We start from the raw sequence: 21,023 nt of genomic DNA on the forward strand, positions 1-21,023 counted from the left end.
TGGTCAGTCAATTTTTGCAGAAGGAAAAGGCATGGTTTTTCTAAAATGTAATGTTGGAGCAGGTGGAATAAGTGAAGTAAGCATTCCAGATGACTATTATATGCCATGTTTTCAGAATAGTTTACTGAGTGTGAGAACAGCTACAAAAAGGGGCTGCAGAATTGTTTTTAGAATAAATCGTTTTGTGTTTAAAGAAGGAGAGTTATTACTTAGAGCTATGTTAAAAGACAACAAGCTTTATTAAGCTGATTGTAGAAGAGAGGTGGAAAATGTAGCAAGTGACTGTGTACACAAGGACTGCATAACCTTATACATAACCTTATGATATTATAGGATGGGTAATTGAAGTAAATCTAGCACATTCAAGCTGGAAAAGGAGCAATAGACAAGAAATAAACAAATAAAGCCATGCAAATTTGTAGACAGGTGCATTGAGTATGTTAAAGTGAATGCTATTAGAAATACATGCTCTTCAAACATGGAAATTCAGTCTAGTGAGGACTTGGACTTATCTATAGTCTGTGGACCAGCCACAGTGAGAGGCACTCTGCTTTCCTGTCCCCCATGGCACACTGGTGGGGCAGGAGAGTGCGAGGACATCTGCTGCTGGTGGCATAGCCAGCCCCTCCTGCAGCACAGGAGAGGTGCTGTGGAGGTGCTGGACACAAACCACCTGGCAGATGAGCTCTTAGTGGCCATAGATCGCCAGGTGGAGGGATGGCTGTCCAGGCATCCAAACCTTTGTTCAGGGTTCAGGGTCACCAACAATGCTGTGAACATAAGGGCAGCCAAGCAGGGTTAATTTGTGTCGATCCGTTGGGTGGCGGCAGTGCACACTCTGAACCTGGTCGTGCAGGATGTCCTTGGCCCTTCTGGGGATGCAACCAGGTGAGATATCCCTGCTGGAGGAACTAGGTGCTGGTCTGCTGCTACCATGGCTGCTCTTGTGGAGAAGTGCCACAAGATAGCAGCTTACTTCCACCGGACCAAAAAGGGTAGATGGATCCTCAAGGAGAGGCAGCTTGAGCTAGGCCTATCTGAACACCTGATCCCTCAGGATGTTCTGACCCAGTGGAATTCCATCTTTCTCTTGCTCAGCACCTTCAGGAACAAGAACCAGCTGTCCATGACCTGGCAAGGAGGCATGGCTTGCAACCTATTCAGCCAGGACCTGGCACTCATTTCCAAGCTTGTCTCAACACTCGAGCCATTCTTAGTTGCCAGAAACAGCTTGTGTGCCAAGGCAGCAATGCTAAGCCAGGTTTTGACCTCCGCTCTTCTCCTGAAGAAGACAATGGGTAAGCTCCAGACCCCACTGATCACTGAGGAAGCAATCACCTAGGCAGGTTGGCTGAAGACTGGAGTGGTGGATCATCTCATAACACCCTTGGGTGCATCGGCATAGCATGTTTTGTCCTGCCTATGTGACCCAAGGATGAAGGGCAAAGCTGTCACCCCATACCATGAGAACGGACCTTCTGGTTGAAGAGGTTAGGCAAGCCAAGGAGAGGAAGCTGGGGTACAACCTGGAGGAGGGTGCTGGAGCGCCTACTACTAGTGTATAGTCCACCCCTAGAAGCAGAGTCACTACCGCTTCTCAGTCCAGTAGCATGATATCCCTGGTAAGGCCAAAGGAGCTGATAGTTCCACCTCAGTGTTCCACCAGGTGGTTCACAGAGGGCTTCCTTGGCACCTTGCCAGGGGTATGGGAGGAGCCCACCGAGCCCTGCAGCAGTGCTGAGCCATGTGTTCTGCAGTACCTGCAGGAGCCAGTGGCAGGCTGTGAGATGGAGCTGATACAGTTTTGGGCAATGCATCGAACATGGTGGCAGTTGCTGGATGGTTTCTCTCATGCCTGCCAAGCGGTGTCCAGAGCGAGAGGGTGTTCTCCATGGCTGGAGATGTGGTACATCCCATTGTACATGCTTAGATGCTGACTTGGTGGAGCAACTGGTCTTCCTGAAGGCCAACCTTCCCCTGCTGGGCTATCCAGAACTGGCCATGGAGAGTGAGTCACTCATGGTCACCCTCACCCACTGCAACACCACTGTCAGCTCCCCCCACCCTGGCCAATCCCAAACCCAGATGTGTCACAGTCTGCCCATTAGTGCTGCTGATGCACACATAAACACATGCATGCCATTGCCATGGCCAATGATGAGATGAAGGACTGATGCCATGACCCATGTGTCAGGCTGTCAGGTGGGGCCCAACACCAATCTGAAGCCATGATGTTATCGAGACGCAAGCAGGCAGAGATGTATGCTGGAAAAGAAGAGAAGAAAGAAGAGTTCTTCTCATGGTAAGAGTCTAGAAATTTTGTATCTTGTCAGACCATTGGCCCATGATTTTGTGGCTTTCTTTTCTCAGTACAGTATAATATGCTGTGCTATTGCTGCTATAACTATCTGGTTTTGCTGGATCTCAGACTGACAAAGGCAGAACTTGGGTGCCTGCCTTCCTTGAGCTGTGGTTTGCTTTGTTTGTAAGCTGGTGTCGTGGCAAGAAATGGACAGTGGCAGCTGAGCACTCTCTCTCGCTCTCTCTGTGTAATATTTTATTGATGATTGCTGTGAGATGAGCTCCATGTCTGGACTAACCTGCACCTCACCCACTGCTCTGGTCTGCTCTGCAATATGTATTCCGCAGTGCAAGGGGTACTCACTCAGTGAAAATGTGGCTGAAGACATTGCTGTAGTTGAGCTTAGGGCTATGCTTGCTGCTATGGGTGCTGCTTTGGCAGCTGCTGGAATGCTGGAAAGTAAGGATGGAATTATAATTGTGTGAGAGAGCAACTTGTGCCAATGATGATACTGCAGTGCAGTCACTGTGGCTGGCAGTGGATTCTGGGTCTGTGATTCCTTTTTGGCCATTTTTTGACTGTGTTTGAAAAAATGTGTGTTCTGTGTTGGGAGAGACTATGTACTTCTAATCTGCAATGTTTTGCAAGGCAGGGGTGCAAAGTGCATTGCAAATTGCAATGCAGAACTTCTCATGTACACTCGGTGAGTGCAGTTTGTTTCAGCCATAGGGAACAATGGGGAACGTGAAATACCCCATTGTTCCCCATGGGCAGTGGTGGATTAGCGCAGAGGCAGAGGAGGCATCTGATTATGGTGGCAAAATTTGAGGAGTGGCTCCTCAAAGTTTGCTGTGCCTCTCTGTCTCTGGGGGAGGTGGCAGGTGATGAGAGGAAAGGCCCCCTCCTTTACTTAGTTTTTTTTAAAAAAAGCCACGTCAGTGGCAGCAGTAGCTGCTGCGGGGAGGGGGGGTGACCAGGCAAGGGGAAAGTCCCCCCTTTTGCCCCCTAAAAGATTGCTGCTGCTGGCGGCCATATGGGGTGTGATTAAAGCAGCTGGCTGCAGGGAGTGGGGGCAAAGAAGGGTGAGTGCCCCCTTTTTAACCTCTAAAAGCCCACCACTGACTGTGGTGAGCTCAGCTCCTCCCCACCTCCTCCCAAGTGAATGCACTCAGGCTGAGGCTCTGACTGCTATAGACTGCAGCCCATTTCTGGCTTTCCTTTCAAGCCAAAAGTTGAAGTAAAGGGGGAGGACTTTCCTCTCGCCCCATCCCCGCAGCTATGGCTGCTCCCATGGCTTTTAAAAAAAAGTGAAGTAAAAGGGGAGAACATTCCTCTTGCCCCCCACCCCCTTACCAGCAGTACTGCTGCCGCCACACATTGGCTGGTTTTTTTTTTTAAGGGTGGCAAAAGCCTTTTTGCCTATAGGTGGCAAAAAGGTTAATCCACCCCTGCCCATGGTAGGTTCTAGGGACACCATAGTAGGTTGGGTGATACGGCATGATGGGTACTACCTACCACCCAACCCACAAAATAAACGGCCAAACCCACATAGGATCGTGTGTGTGTGTGTGTGTGTGTGTGTGTGTGTGTGTGAACTCATGCAGGACTTGCTCCAGGTTGCTGGCTACAGAAAAGGGGCATGATCCCAAAGAGGCAAGGTTGAAGATGGAGAAAGCAGATAAGAGACCAAGGCATAGCCAGAGCCAGACCAAAGGCAGAGTCCTGGAAAGGACATGTCAGGGTTTAAAGGATGGAGAATCTCACAAGAGAGTTGGAGTCACAAGGTAAGGTAAGGTGAAGAAACAGACAGATGTCTCCACTCGGAGACTGTGAGGTAGGGATGTGCCCTGCCATTGCAAATATGTTTAATATGTTTATGTAGGAGATTTCAAACATTCTGGAACTATAAACCAAAAGAAATGCTTAAAAACCCACTGGTGCTTAACCACAGAGTATTTTAGAATCACTGGGTTTGGAAAATTGGTGTAGGGTGGGGAATGAGTTCAGAAGCCTCTAATTGTAGAACCCTCTAATTGTTTGACTCTAATTGAAGCCTCTAATTGTCCCATATGCCTCTAATTGTAAGAGGCATATGGGACCAATAGGACAAGCATTTTGCCATCTTGGTTCTTGAACAGAAGTTTTCCAGTATACCCAGGGATACAGCATTGGTACTGGTTCAACTGTCAGGCTCAGTTGGTGCTAATTTCATTCTATGTGTGTGTTAGAAATTTGCGATAAAAACAGTTTTCTAGATGAAAGCCATTTTGTCTCTCCTGGGAAACAAGGACAACCTTCCTGTAGGACAAACCTGATGGTAATTTTGCTCAACATAGGCAGTGGTCCCTTGGGCCTCACCTTCCCCAGAACTAGACCTCCCTTGAAACCTCTTTGGAGGGTATACCAAAGGCCTTGCTTTTGTACACTAGCAGGTGACTCTGTATCGGCTATCCAAGTTGACCGCCATGCTATCTAAATAAGGTAATGTTCTCCTGTGCTTGCTCAGTTCCCCTTTCCCGCCTCTGCCTATCAACCCACGTTATCCGATCGATACATCCTAACAGCCGGAAATGGCTGATTAGCACTAAAAGTAGAGACAGCAAGCAAAAAAACCTCCCTAGAGAAATTACAGAGAGTGGCAAAGATAAGGTCTAAGAGGACCCTCAGTGCTTAGAGATAATGTCTTTTTCTGCTGCTGCTGGGCATGTGTGCAGGAGCTGATAGATGTAGGTACATAATGTTTTTCTAGAGGAAATGAAGCCTGGGGCTGAGAGGAAGGCAAGTCTCAATCCTAATGTGAAACTGTTGAGGGGAGAGGGGTGTGTTCCTTTAGTTCCAATGGTTTTAGAACTGTACCCTCCCTTTGATCCCCTCACCATTGTCTCATGCACTTGTTCAGGGGTGGATTAACGCATAGGCATAGGAGGCACTTGCCTACGGCAGCTAATTTGAGCATCGGAATTGGGGTGGTGGCCTCTGTGAGGGGAAAGTTCCTCCTTTTGCCTTCTAAAGTGGCAGGATGGGGTGCAGCAGCAGCTGCAGTGGCTGCAGGGTGATGGTGAGGGTGAAGTACCCCCTTTTGCTTTCTAAAAAATGTTGCTGTGTGGCAGGATGGGGGCGGCGAGGGCAGTGAGCTCCTTCTAGTTCCCCTCATCCCATATGACTGCATGGGCCTCTCTGCAGGCCTGTTCTGGGCCTTCCTCTGCACCCCAGAGCCACTGCAGCCACTGCTGCCCCTATCCTGTTGTGCAGTGGCATTTTTTTAAGATGTTAAAAGGGCAGCAAAAAGCTTAGTCCACCCCTGCACTTGTTGCCTCCAAAGGATGCTAGCACTGCCATTTGAGTTGCTATATTTTTGTTTAGATTAGTTACCATTTCCTTATGATGTCCAATATCTGGACATCAGATATGTCCAGGATATGGATACAATACTAAGATATGGATACATACGAGAATATGGATACAGTTCTTTCGGGTATAGGTACTGCAACATGTTGCTTGGACCCTTGTCCCTCCTGGCTGGTTAGAACAGCTGGTGGGAATGTTAATTCTTGGCTACGGGAGTTGGTTAACTCCCCGTTACGTGAGGGTTCCGTGCCAGCAGCCTTTAAAGAGGTGATAGTTCACCCTCACTTGAAGAAATCCTCCCTGGACCCTGAGGTCCTTGACAACTATAGACCGATCTCCAACCTCCCTTTTTAGTGAAAGTGTTAGAGAGGGTTGTATGTGCCCAGCTCGAGAGCATTTTGGAAGAAACTAGCTACCTCAATTCTTATCAGTTGGGTTTCAGGCCTTGGCATAGCATGGAGACAGCACTGGTCGCTCTGGTAGATGACCTTCTTTGGGACCTTGACAAGGGTAGTGTCCTTCTCTTGGTCCTTTTAGATCTCTCAGCGCCCTTTGACACTATCGGCATACTATCCTTCTTGACCTCCTGCGTGGGTTGGGTATTGGGGGCACTGTTTTACAGTGGTTCCGTTCTTACCTTAGCGGGCATGTCCAGTTGGTATGCATTGAGGACAGGTGCTCAGACCCATGGCCACTCCTTTATGGAGTCCCCCAGGGTTCAGTTCTTGCCCCTGTCCTCTATAACATCTATATGGAGCTGCTGGGTCAGGTCATTTCCCAGTTTGGGGTGAGATTTCATCAATACGCTGATGATACTCAGCTGTATATTGCCATCCCAGACCATTCTGGGGATGCTGTTTCTGTGCTTACTCAATGCCTGGAATGTTAAGGTCTGGATGACTCAAAACAAGCTCAGACTAAATCCCACTAAGACTAAACTACTTTTATTCAGCCCTTGTATCAGCCAACAGTTGGATGTGAACCTTTTTTTAGATGGAGTGGCGCTGCCCCCAAAGGAACTTGTTCATGATTTGGGGGTTATTTTGGACTCGCACCTCCTGCTTGAACAGCAGGTGGAGGCTGCGGCTGGAAGTGCTTTTGCCCAGCTTCATCTGGTTCGACAATTACACCCTTACTTTGATCAGCAGGCACTAATGACAGTGACTCGTGCCCTTGTTATCTCCCACTTAGATTATTGTAACACGCTTTATCTAGGGTTACCTTTGAAGACGATCTGGAAGCTATAATGGGTCCAGAATGCAGCGGCCAGAAAATATGACAGGGTAACACCTCTCCTGCAGTCGCTGGACTGGTTACCCATTCGCTTCTGAATTCAATTTAAAGTCAATTTACCTTCAAAGCCTTGCGGGGCTTGGAGCCTGTTTACCTACAGAACCACCTCGCCCACCCAGTTACCAGTCCTGTTAGATCATCCCAGATGGCCCTTTTGTCAGTCCCTGATTGTCGAGAGGTTCAGAGTTCTAGGACCCGCAAAATGTCCTTTTCAGTTGCTGCCCCACTTCTTTGGAACTCTCTTCCCCTTCAGATTCATCTAGCCCCTTCCTTACTGATCTTCAAATCATTATTGAAGACTTTTCTTCTTCGCCAGGCTTTTGCCCTGTAGTTTATTTGTTTTCCGTTATCTACTTTAGTTTTTAATTTAGAATGCAATCTTTAATGTTGCCTTATTATTTGTACACTGCCTGGAGTCTTTGGAGTGGGCGGTATATTAAATGTTTCAAATAAATAAATAAATAAATATCTGCCAAGTACTGAAGGGAAATGTGGTGGCTGGACGTGGGGAACTTACAAGGCTGCAAGGAAGGTGATGGCATCAGGATGGCAAGTTTGGGAGAGGGGCTGACTCACCCCATAATTTAATGGAGTAGCATGGCTACAAGCCCTGTGCATATGTATCTGCAGTGAAGTCCAAAATTATGTGGGGGCCCCCAGGTTTAACCTGAAAATAGACACCTGTCTGGTAAGTTGTGGCACAGAACTCCTCTAGGGGACAAGGCAGAAAGGCCTCTATAAATCAAGTTATCCCCCCACCATACACACTTTTTAATTGCCTTGCAGGCCATTGATGCACCACAAACAGTTAACTTTAAGTATGTGCTGACAAATGAGCTAGTAAAACCATGCATGAGTCTGTAACTTCTGTGGACATATTTGCACCACTCTGCCACTGAAAGCCATCCAGCTCCAAGGCAGTGGTGAAATCAGAACTAACCGCAGCATAGGATACCACACTATACAGTATCTGTATTGGCTAAATAGCATGTCTGAGAGACATGGCCCTAAACAGCTGCAATTTCCTGACATTTTGGAGCTTAAGTGAACAGAGAAAGCCCTTAACAATTTCAAAACCAAAGGCTTTTTATTAATGGAATTTCTTTAAAAGCATAGGTCTACTTCTCCTGTATGATGGGGAAGAAAGCATGTAGTTAGGATCTGGTAAACAGATCCTAACATGTTCAGACAACCTAAGTAGTATAGAGTTGTTTGCTTCTTCAAGAATTTCACTGGCTGCTGGTTGCAGAATCCAAGGGAAAGAGTTATGGTATGCAAGGACAAGGCACTGGAGTGGAATCAAGAATATTAATAGTTTAATGAAATAGATATTATGTACAGAGAGGCAAGTGCAGACTGCTTTTCAGTGCTCTTGCTGCTGCCTGTTTGTTAGCCCCACCTCTACTCCAGGACTGGAATACAAGTAACTAAAGCCCCATTCAAAAGCTGGCCTGGATCAAGGAATGGATTAACCAAAAACACACCAGTTGATTTCTGGGCACCAGAAATGGCTCAAGGAAAGCCCATGCCTGGGTCAAGGAGCAATTTGCTGTGTCACTTTGGCAGCCCTGCCTCCCACTGTGCCACAGCCCCATTCAGTGGGTCAGAGTGTGCTGATGCCATCCCTCTTCCCCTTTGCCTCCCTCTCCTGGGCACAGTTTGCCTACCCACTGGTTACATGCTTGCTGCTGCTGTACCAACAGCATGCATTTGGCTTCCCCCCCTGCCCCCCTCCGGCTCTCCTGACACTGCAGCCATCATCACCAGTGTTCCCTTTAAAAGGGATTCCCAGATGTTGTTGACTACAGCTCCCATCATCGCCAACCAAAGGCTATTACAGCTGGGGATGATGGGATCTGTAGTCAACAACATTTTGGAATCCCTTTTATAGGCAACATTGGCCATCACCATGGCCTCCCTCACCCACTTGCTGCTCTCTGGTTGTTACTGGCTAGCTAGCAGTGCCTTGCTTGTTTGCTTTGTCTCCATGCTGGGGTGACAGCAGCAGCCTGTGCAGATGGACAGAAGTAGGCAAGCTCTTTGCTGAAGCAGACAAATGTGGTGCTGCTGGGGAGCCAGCAGCAGCTAGAGAGGAGCAGGGGCAGGGTGTGTGCATTAGTACGACAATGGCTGCTGGAGCAACAATGTGGCAGTGGCAAGGGAGCCTAGAAGGTGCAGCTGGATGCATGGAGTTGCTACAGGGGCAGCAAGTGAGCAACCAGTGGGTAGGCATAGCATGCCCTGGAGGGGGAGGCAAGTGGAAAGAATGGCGGCATCAACATGCTTCAGCCCCCTGGGCAGGACTGTGGGGAGGGCAGGGAAAGTCTGCTCCGAGGGAGGAAGAAGAAGGGGAAGAAGGAAAAGGGACAGCAGCAGCAGCAGAAAGCAGAGGCAGCAGTGGACCAGCTGCAGGCAGGTGGGATGACACTGGTCATGGGAGGGCAGGGTGGAGTGCCTGCACTTGCCTCCCTGGGGCACACTAACGCCTGAGGTCATGGTCTGTTTGCCTCATGAAAGAAGTGCCCCTGCTGGGCACAATTCATGGAGCCGATCCTATCCTGTGATGGTCTTGTTCTGGGATCACAATATCTAATGGATCACCTCTTCCTTTTTAAAAACAACAACATATATTTGCCTATATAAAGAGGTCTTGAAAAAAGTTGGTGAATGTGGAAAATGCATCTTTCATCGTCATTATACTGTCTTGTTCCTTTATGAACCAGTTCAGTAGCTGAGGTCTTAACTGGAGGCTCTTCTCGGAATGGCCCTGCCTGGAGAGACTGGGCAGGTGGCTACCAGGCAGTAGGCTTTTCTGGCTTTGATCCAGTTTGTCAAATTCCCTCCCAATGGAGATCTGTGCAGAGTCTGTCTTGCTATCTTTCAGGCACCAGACAAGTCCATCCTGTTCCTCCAGGCTTTAATTGGGTGGATGTTTTTAGTTTTTAACCAGGCGGTTGTATTTTGTGTGCATTTGTTTTGGCTCACACCGGCATTGAACATCTTACTTCCTGCATTTATGGCTTATTTCTGCACCTTGGTATTATGTAATTTGTGTATTAGGATCTTTTGTGTTGTATTATTTATCTTTCATCAAGCTGCTTTGGGTGGTTTTTGCAGAAAGGCAGCATGCACGTTTTAAGAAATCAACAGAGATGAAAGACTCCAGCATCTGATTCCAGACAGCATGGCTTGAGACCCTCTGTATGGGGGGCCAAATAGCAATAGCAATAGCACTTACATTTATATACCGCTCTATAGCCGGAGCTCTCTAAGCGGTTTACAATGATTTAGCATATTGCCCCCAACATTCTGGGTACTCATTTTACCGACCTCGGAAGGATGGAAGGCTGAGTCAACCTTGAGCCCCTGGTCAGGATCAAACATGTAACCTTCTGGTTACAGGGCGGCAGTTTTTACCACTGCACCACCAGGGGCTCTTCATGGCTGAATCCAGTTTGCAGACCTTAACCTGACCAAGACTCAACTCAGAACCTGGTTTGCATGACAGGGCTCACCTGTGAAATGCACAAAGAAATAAAAAAAGGAAAGTTCTTCTTGGTATTGGTGCTTAAGCATCATTTCTCTGGGCCAGTTGCATAGCCATGATTAGACATGGTGGGGGCAAGGCACCCCCCTGGGCATCTCCTTGCCACCCCCCATGCAGCTCCAACCACTGGGCACTGCTGCTGGGTGTGCTACCTTCTGCCTGCATCCACATACCGACATAGGGGGCATTGTCAGAACCAAGGACAGATGTGTGGTCTGTCCAGCTGCAGAATGCTTTCTTTGCCAGCCCAGCTGGGTGCTTCTTTTCTCTTCCTAGCAGCAAGAAACCTACCCTCACATCCTGTCCCAGGGCTACCATCAACCTTCGTACTGCCCTGTGCTGGGCCTGGGACAAACATGTAACCTACAAAAGGCCTTGTATAGCTTGAAAAACTGGAGGATTGATTGGTGTGCTTCAGCTTCTTTAGTTCCCTTTGTTTAAGCTCCTTATGTTTATAGTTCTCTGATTGTCATTTGCAGCCAGAAATGTATGGCATGTATGCATATTTATTATATTCATGTTACAAATGCCCTTTAGGCACTATTCCCTGTTTCAGGGATCTAGTGCTTGTTCTTCTATGCACTCTGGAGACCAGAAGCTTACTCATGATCTGGAGTGGGTAAATCTTGTCAGTAACACTGACTCTTGTGGTCTCTGAAATCTCAGTGACCTTGATTATTATGATGCTTGTCCCTTTCTCCTGCTGCCAGCCTGATGTCATACCCTCCTTCTGCTTGGGAATACTAGCTTCTACATGTAGCTCTTGAGAGAGCACATTGCACACGGTAGTGCAGTTCCCTCTGGCCGCTTTTGCACATAACGCCAAATTGGAGACGAACAAGCCAGAGGTTCGGTTTGGTGGTAGTCTGAATGCATGAAACTGCAGTTTTGTCACCGACCCGACCCAAGGTTTATGAACCATAATCTGAACCTTTGGTTTATAGTGAATTTCTCTGCTTGAACCTCAGGTTTGGAGGCAGCATTGTGTCATCCAAAACCTGTCCCTGTTGTACCCTGGGTTCCATGTTGTGGCTGCTCCCAAAACCATAGCGAGGGCAGCTCAGACCAGCCCAGAAAAGTGTCAGCGATATGCCTGCCACGCTTCTTGCTGGCCACCTCTCTGATCACTTGTCCCACCCTCCACAGTCCTCATACTCCTCCTGTCATTATCCGGCAACAGGGATGCTGTGTTGCCACATCACAAGCTTCAGTGCATGTCAGGGCAGAGCACCACACTGGGAGAAACCCGCTTTCCACTGCCTCTTATGGTTCCTCTTTGTCAACCTGCACAAAAAGGATGGGATGACAAGACTGGCACAGCTGGAGAGGTCTTGCAGCAATCAAGGGCTGCAGAAGTGTTTTCACAAGCCCATGGAGTCACGGTGAAGTTTGGGTTAAAAGGCAGCCACTGCAATTCTTGAGGGTTTTTTGTACAAGTTTGTAGGGGAAGAGCAGCGGGTACAGCCCCTTCCCCTGTGGTGTAAGCATGCCTCATAAGAAGAACCATCCTGGGTTACGCCTAGATATTGGTTACATAAACTGGGCAATACAGCCAAGTGTAATGATAAAGACAGGTGGTCTTCCCATCCTCCCAAGGATTGCTCTCTCATGGCTGCTCTCTATTGGCTATAGAGGCATGCATGCAGGCTGGAGGGCTGTTGCCGCCTAGCCTGGTTGCTAGATCCCTGCAAGCCCCATGGAAGGGTACCCCAGCAACACCTTTCCCGGTCCCAGTGACTGGTGGAAAGCAAGAGTCAAAGTGCTTTCTTTTGCAGTCTGGTGGTGCTTTAATACATATGCATGTTGTTGTTGTTTTACCCAGCACAGCCACCTGGCTTGGCAGGGATTTCAGAAAACCGCAGTTCCCCTGACTCCCAGTGGCGACCAATCTACGTATGCTGCAACACTGGTCCCAGCCCAGGAGTTTTGAATGTGTACTAGGAGCCATCCCTGATGTTACCCAACTTTGCCCACCTGGGACCACCTAGACACATAGAGTGGCCCGGACTCCTTGGGAGTTTGTAAGGAATGAGTGGAGAAGAGGGGAAGGCACGGAATATGAGTTCTATTGTTAGACAAAGATACTGAGAGCCCCACATCAGCAGCCCCCACCCCCCATAGTTGGCCTACTTCATGAGAGTTCAGTCCAATGAAGACCTAAAGTTCATGGAGCCTCTGGTCCTCCCCAGTGGACTCGCCCTCTCATGAGAGGGCTAATTCCCAGCTGGCAAGCCAACATGGGGCAGGAGTGTGTTGGGGCTTCCTGGACTTCTTTGCCCACGTCTGCCATTGCAATATCCTGTGTGGGCCAAACCCCAGGATCCTTTGCCTGCTCTCATATCCATGTTCCCTACTAGGAAGACATCATGACCCTTCCAGGACTAATACGAAACTAGTGCCCCTCTGCATCCCCCATTACCTGTAGTTCTGCTTGTGCAAGACTGTATGGCTGTTGGGCCCTTGCAAGGGTGGTAGTGCAAGGGGTATGATGAAGGGGTTTAAAGGCCCTTTCCCTCCAGAATGTGTGTGACCAATGCTGAAAAGGCATGATTGTGCTGGGCATGCCCCCCTGAAGATTGTGGCCAATGGTTGCTGCTCTATTGATGTCCTGATGCCTCGATCGCAGTCCGGCGATGCGAGCATTACAGAGCTTGTTGGGAGGCAGACCAGGAAGAGGGAGGCCCCTCTCTACCCACAAAACAGAAGCTATGAGACCACGGCTCAGTGATTGTCTGCAGGATGATTCAAGGGGTCACAGATTAACCACAGGTTTGTCTGCCTGAGGTTTCACGCTACGTCCAAAGGTGGCCTCTGCCTCTCAGAATACATGCCTTAAGAGTGTCCTGCACAAGTGCTTTCTCTCTCACACACTGTTCTAGAGCAATAGTTCCCTACCATGGGCCCCCAGATGCTTTTGGACTACAATTACTATCATCCTCAGGCCATTATGGCTGAGGATGATGGGAGCTGTAGTCCAACAGCTTCTGAGGAAACAGAGTTGTGAATCTTGCTCTAGAGGAGGGCCTGGGCCAGCAGCTCACTGTCCAGAATATTGCTTCTTTCATTTTAATATTGTTTCTCATGAGTTTCAGTATTCCCTCAATAAATACAGACACCTTCAAGTACCATCTGCAGTTTAGTCTGTCTCCTCCACCACCGCCCTCATATTAATGAGCTTGCAGCTGAAATCAGGCCCCTTGGACTTCCCCCTCCCCGTTCCATGGGCCTTGCTTGGCCTATGCGGACTGCATTTATTTTCCCTCTGGGCAAGGAGTCTGGTCCACACACTTTGGAATATGATGTAGGAGTGAGTGTGGCTTCTAGGTGAACTTGGGCTCCAACACCTCTCTCTTTAGATCTGGGCCTGGATATTTCTATTTTTCACCACATTATAAGTGCATCCCTAAGAATGTAAAGTGTGAATGCAACAAATGGATGTCTGTGTGTGCGCACCTCCCCACCCCTGAGATTGTCTGCAGTTCCTTATTGAATGTGGATCCCGTGACAACCCTGGGTTTAGATTGCTGTGCAATGTATGAGACGGCCTTAAGCAAGCCCTGGGTGTATAGCTCTCTGTCACCTGAAGCAGTTCCTTCCTTGTCTCCCAGGCAACCAGTTTATAATACTTTTCCTGAGCACTTGCAAAGGAGGAAGATAAGATAAGGCTCATGTTCTTTAGCAATCAGATGGTGTCCAGCTACCCATCAGCTGTACCTGAATACGTCTGCTATTAAATTTGAATTGAGAAGTGGGGAGGGATAATTTCTCTCTTCAGAGGGGTTATGAAATGGGCAGCTCAGCAAGTTTAAAGTTAACAAGGTTCCACTATCCGTTTGCATAGATCTTATGCCAGTCCTCAGCAAGCCATGCATTTCTCTCAGTGTGCGCGCGCTTGGTTATGCACTGTATAAGACATGACTATCCAATTATCTATGACCAATGGGCTGTGAGTGCCTTAGCAAAGAAAATCCCCATGTACCATAGGCTAGGTGTCAGTCAATTCTGCTGATGCTAAATATTCCATAACATTGGCTCCTTGGTTAAAGTGGTTTTCTCGAATGAGCAGATACTTTCAAGTTCAAATCAAAGGGCATGGAAGCCCATCTTCTGATGTCCCATCTTTCTGCCCCATAAAACAGGACTTTCTTCTCTGCCAGTGTTCACACAGCTCTGTTTTTTCACAACCAATCCACAATTGCTGCTCATTTTGTTGTTTTGTTGTTTGATATATGGATGACTTCTCTCAAGTTGTACTCCTGTTGCAGGGAAATCATACGTTCTGAGTCTGGAGACAATATTTTTTAGAACAGCTGAAGGTGATGTAATAGACCCATCATTCCCACAGTGTATGCATTAATTCCTTCTGTCTCCCCTGTTGTCTCTGGTAACACAGGTTCTCTGGATTTTTTAAATAGTACAGAAATGTGGGGGAAAACTACATTAGTGTGTGCTCTTTTCCCTGCCTGCAGGCTTCCCAGATGCATCTGGATGGCCACTGTGTGAAGCAGGATGCTGGACTAGATCCAGCAGGGTTTTTCTCATGTTCTTATGTAGTATGAGTAATAATGGCTCAATTCTCTAGAAGGAAGGGAAAAAAATATCCAGGAAATGCAAACCTTCCTCCAGATTGTGGTGCCATTGCAAACGCTCAGTGGTATGGCTTGTGCAAGTGACACAGGTACCTTTTTGCCATTGGTGACACAAGTGATGCAACTCCCCACCACATTATAGTGTATGATTGGTGATAGGCAGTGTAAGTTCCCTATACGCAATGCCATTGCTAATTGTGATTTGTATTTATTTATTTGTAATGGTTTGGAGGCAGAACACTGCTCCACTGCATCATCTAAGGAGCACTTGTTACAAGAGTACCCATCTCATTTTTGGAAAACACCAGTAAGCTTAGTCCCTTCTCAGCACAGTTAGGTTAGCCTTGTAATGCACACAATGGGAATTCTTTCCTCACTTTTCTTTGCTTCTCCTCTCAATCCTGATGTTTTCCCCTCCATAGCAAGACTATTCTCCATTGCTTTTCTCCAATATTTTATATACGGGATGTATAATAAGTAATACATCATTATCCTTTAATTGGGAACTGGATATCTACCACACATAGGCATTCAGTGATCATTTTAAAGGTTGCCTGGAAAGTTCTTAGCCTAAACAGAATGGAGCTGGATCTGAACTTAGGCTGAAAGGTTTTGCCCCACATCCCATAGATGGAAACATAGGTGTCTGTGTTTAGGGAGGAAGAATTCTCTAGACCTTCCCACTCTTTCACACTAAATTATAGGCATGGGCATTGCCTTGGAGTTGGGCGAGGAGGAAAGTATATTCACTCCACTCCTTCGCCTATCAGTGGGAACAAAGGTCTGTGCTCCTCTCCGGGAGTCCACCAGACCAACAAACCCAATCCCTGCTGATCATCTCATGTTCGGCAGCTCCTGCCTTAAAGCCCTACATTTAGGACACTGCTCCCCACTTCCAGCTTGCTCCTTCTTCCCTGGCCAGGCAAGTCCTGGCCTCTTCCCTGGCCACCCAATCCCTGGCATCCCAAGGGGCCTTGTTCTCCAGCTCCCCCTCCCTTCACTAGCATTTCCACATGAGGCTGCAGCTGTGGAGCTGATATCACCGCTACTCCCTCTCCATCATTCGGCTGCCTCTTGGGCTGCCCCTGCCCATCCCCCAGCAGCTGTTGCCCATCTCTCTGAGCCCTTCCTGCTTCTGAAAAGGAATTACTGGGGTTGTCCTGGCTCCTGGAGCCCTCTGCTTCTCTCGGCACACTGCCGTTTGACTGGATCAGCAACCCTGGCTCATGGAGAAGGGTAGGAAACTGCAACAATAACCCCGAAACAAAGTCAGACCATTGGTCCATCTAGCTTAGTATTGTCTACACTGACTGGCAGCAGCTCTGCAAAGTTTCAGGAAGGAGTCTCTCCCAGCCCTACCTGGAGCTGCCAGGAAGTGAACCTGGGCCCTTTGGCATTCAAGCCAAGGTTCTGCCACTGAACTATGGCCCCATCCCCTAAGGGGAATCTCTTACAGTGACAGTATTCACATGTGGTCACCCATCCAAATGCAAACCAGTGTGGACCCTGCTTAACAAAGGGGACCATTCATGCTCACTACTCCCAGACCAGCTCTACTCCCAGGCCAGCTCTCCAGACCAGTAGATAAGGCTGCACGATGTGGGTTGACCTGTTCAACCATTACATTGTACGTGTTTATAGGTACCTGTATACATGGACTTGGTTTTTAGTGACTGATAGTACACACATTCATTCTAAAATTGAACCTAGGTGGAGCCACCCAATGGTGCAGCAGGGAAGTAACCTACCTAAAAAGCAGGAGGCTGTTGGTTTGAATCCTTGCTGGTATGCTTCCCAGAATATGGGAAACTCCTATATCGGACAGCAGCGATATAGGAAGGTGCTGAAAGGCATCATATCATACTGCATGAGAGATGGCAATGGTAAACCCCTCCTGTATTCTACCATGAAAACCACATGGCTCTATGGTCGCCAGGAGTCAACACCGACTAGACAGCACAAACTTTCCTTTCCTACAGGCCCTTCAAATACAGGGTACAAATAGAAATACTACTGCTGTACATGTGATGAATATATGTGTAGGCAACTTTACATGTGAACAGATTAATACATGCCATACACTGTTCACAGTGTACACAGATGGAATGTGGGCTGAGCACCACATGTGAATGGGGCTTCAATGTCCTGTCAATCTGTAGTGAAGCTTCTAAAACTTTCAGTTTGCTTTATCCTGCACCAGTAAGGGAACTAAACATCTAATGGAACCTTCACATAACCACTTTGCTATGCTGCCAGTTTGAAAACAAGTTTGATTGACCCACATCTGGTCACATGCAGAGATATATGAGTTGTCATCCTCGGTGTTGCTCCTGACATCTGCTGTAAATATTGTATGCCCCCCCCCTTCCTATCAGTATTTATCCCTTTCACTGGAGACATGGTTCAGTGATTCTATCTATGTCTTGACTGTGGGACCAACACAATATTCCAAGCTGCCGAAAATTTTAAAGGAGCCCAGTGCAAATATCATGCTCTCCACAGTGGGAAGATCCTCATTAATTACACCACAAACTGAGACGCAGTTTAGTCCTACTTTGCTGTATGTTTAGCATAATAGCGGATTCAGGCCAGGATATTGGACTTCATGGCTCTGTAGTTTGGCACAGAGATAGTGTTGCATCTACTGAGAAGGACCAATGAGGAGCCACTGCCAGTTTCCACTTCTTTGATTCCTTGTGATGAAGGGATCTGACAAAGGCACCAGACTTACATAGTAAAAGGAAAAGTTATCACATGCAGAGGCTCCTGCAATTATTTCCATAAGATGGAGAATGTATTTCTGATCCAGCAGCCCTGCCAGGGTCGCCATTTACTATCTATAACTCATTCCCTTTGTTTATAATGTGAAACATCTGAAGATCCAACTGCAACTTATCAAAGAGTCAGAGCGCTTGCGTATTCCAAATGGGTTTTGCTGGCCAAACATAAATTATCGAAGTAGAACTGCTACTGATAAAACACTCAGCATAGCTATAATTTGTGGGTTGCTAAGTGCAGGAGCCTGTTTATTTAGAGATGATGGTTGAGCTATCTGTCAGAGGGAAAGTTCATTTTCTCCAGATTAGTAAATAAGGCCATTAAAAGCAAGAGAGATCATGAGTTTTATTCTGGGTTAGATCCTTAGCCAGTATAAATCAAAGTGACAGTGCTGCAATCTATGGAGATGCAACTTAATCGCGCATAATGAGGATCCAGCTTAGATTATTTCTAGGCAGGCATGACTTTTGCCCAAGTCACTAGACCCAGCACACACACTCTAGCTTGCCCTTTACAGTAATGATTGTGGATAATGAAGAAACAACAACAATTAGCAATCAATTACTTGACCAACATAAAAGCCAGGCAAGTAAAACAGTTCCATTTTGCAAGTGTTACAGGTATATTTCTTTAAAAGCCCTAAAACCAAGGCCATCCAATTTACTTTATAGTTTTTCTGGAATCCAATTAGCAAATAAATGCAATTAATCAAAGTTTCTTTTTAAAAATGCCACATATTTAATGTATAGTGTCTTTAGGTCATATATTGAGGCCAGAAGGTGACATAGAAATAATCCTGAGTGCAGAGTCAAGGGAGCAGCTCTATAGTTAAGGCAAGGGGCTTTTTCAGCATTCTGTCATTATAAAGCCTTGAAATTCTGTTGGTCCTAAAATCAAGACCATTTATTCTATCCGTAGGGAATTCAGCATGGAGAAAATACCTTGTGAGGGGTATAATGAAGCCAGATATCAGAAAATTATGGAGAGCAACTGAGTCATAGCAGTTTTAAAAGTTTGCATTGAAGCACGCCACAGCTGTTTCTCTTTTGGCAATTTAGTTCATGTCAAAAATCCAAGGATATTGCAAGGGCATGCCATGGTTTGCTGAAAATCTGTTATGTATTCCTAAAGTTGTGAAGTTCCAAAGTTCTCATTTTAAATCGGTCATTTAACTAAAGGCAAGTAGTGCAACTCATATATGTTGAAAGACTGAAGCTTTCCTATGAACCCGTTTCCACAAATAAAAATGTCCACCGATGGAATTTGCGGGCTGCAGCACTGTGTATTTGTAGATAAGGGGAGGATTTTAAAACTCCCGTGGATGAAGAGAATAGCCCTGATTATTACAAATTCACAATGACATAATGACAAACCAGAAATTTCAAGTTAAAGCACCTGCCTTAACTTCCATGCCATGTAACCTGTTAACATGTTCTATAATCTCTTATTTTGTGCTTTCTTGAAACTGAGCCTGCACGCACAACACTCTAATCCTCTACAACTTGAGGAGACATGAACGTTCAGGACACTATGGGGCAGCAGTTGCACACGGGTTCTTTACTTTCAGTATATGTTTTCATTGTGGTTAAGGAGAATGGCATACTTTAGTTGTGATGAGCTAGATAAGTGTGGAGAGAGATTTATTTATTTATTTATTTATTTTATTCCATTTTTATACTGCAGTTCCCAAAGTATCTCAGAGTGGTTTACACTACAATCAAAAATACATTCCAATCAAAATAAAAAGCAATTTAAAAGCTTAAAATTAACATTAAAACTATCATTAAACACCAGGCTAAAAAGGTGGGTCTTTAAGGCTCTCCTGTAGGCCTCCAAGGAAGATAATCCTCTCATATCCAAGGGGAGCACTTTCCACAACCTAGGGGCAACAACTGGTGGCACCCAAAGATGGACCTCTTCTGAAGATCTCAGTGAGTGGCGGGGATCTTGTAGAGAAAGGTGCTCTCTCGGGAAATCCAGACCGAAGCCATTCAGGGCTTTAAAGATAATAACCAGCACAGATTAGATGGAAAATGCAGAGAGGGGCATAAGACTGAGGGAACACAGGAAACTACTTTCTACTGAGTCAGCCTTTGGTCCATCTATCTCAGTATTGCCTCCTGGCAGCAGCTCTCCAATGTTTCAGACAGGAGTCTTTCCTAGCCCTATCCAGAGATGCCAGGGATCAAACTTGGGATCTTCTCCATGCAAAGCAGACTAAGCTACAGCTCCACCTCCAAGCCAGGGCAGCACTGGCTCTGCCATGAAACAGGCTGAAGTAACCTGCTGCAGGCAGTAGACTTTAGGCCAGGTAGGGGTGTGTGTGTGTGTGTGTGTGTGTGTGTGTGTGTGTGTGTGTACACACGCGCGCGCAGCGGGAGACAGCACAGCAGTGCATCTAGCAAGGGCTGTCCAAGACATTTTGCTGCTCAAGACAAAGGACAACATGATAACCCACACTCTACCCCACCCCACCCCAAATCTGTGGTTAGTTGCTCAGCATTCTCATCAGCCGGGGACCTTTATGTCCAGGCTCCAAAATTACTTATGTGCACCTCTGGATGGGAGAACTGGGTTTGAATCCCTGATCACCCATGTAGCTTATTGGGTGACCTTGGACCAATCACTATGTCAGGGGCATAGCTGAAATTGAAGATGAGGGGACAATGTTCCTAGACCCCAGGGGGAAGGGGGCCTGCTGGCTGGGTGAGAGCGTGTTCTTTGCTCTCCCCATTGCATCTCTGAAGAAGAGATGAGGGAGGGCAGGGGCCTGTGTTCTCTCTAACAGGGATTTCCAGATGTTGACTACAGCTCCCAGAATCCCCAGTGATGATGACTTTTGCTTGGGGATTCTGGGAGTTGTAGCCAACAACATCTGGGAATCCCTGTTAGAGGGAACACTAGCAGGGGCCTTCACTTTTTGTCTGAGGGCCCACTTCCGCCTTGCCACAGCCGTGCCCCATGTCAAGCTTTGCCTGCCCTGAGTTGCTGCTTCTTGTGGCAGTCTGTTCCTGCTAGGGCTCTGCGACCTGGGGCAGGCGTATAAGAAGCTTCCTTGCTGAGGCGGCCCTGGCCTCAGTATCTTGCTCATGACTACTCCTTCTTAGGCATCTTTGATGCCTCCACTTCATACGGTCATTTCCCTTTACATTCAGGCAAGATGCAT

The sequence above is a fragment of the Hemicordylus capensis genome, chromosome 4 (assembly GCF_027244095.1).
Source record: "Hemicordylus capensis ecotype Gifberg chromosome 4, rHemCap1.1.pri, whole genome shotgun sequence".
Taxonomy (NCBI): Eukaryota; Metazoa; Chordata; class Lepidosauria; order Squamata; family Cordylidae; genus Hemicordylus; species Hemicordylus capensis.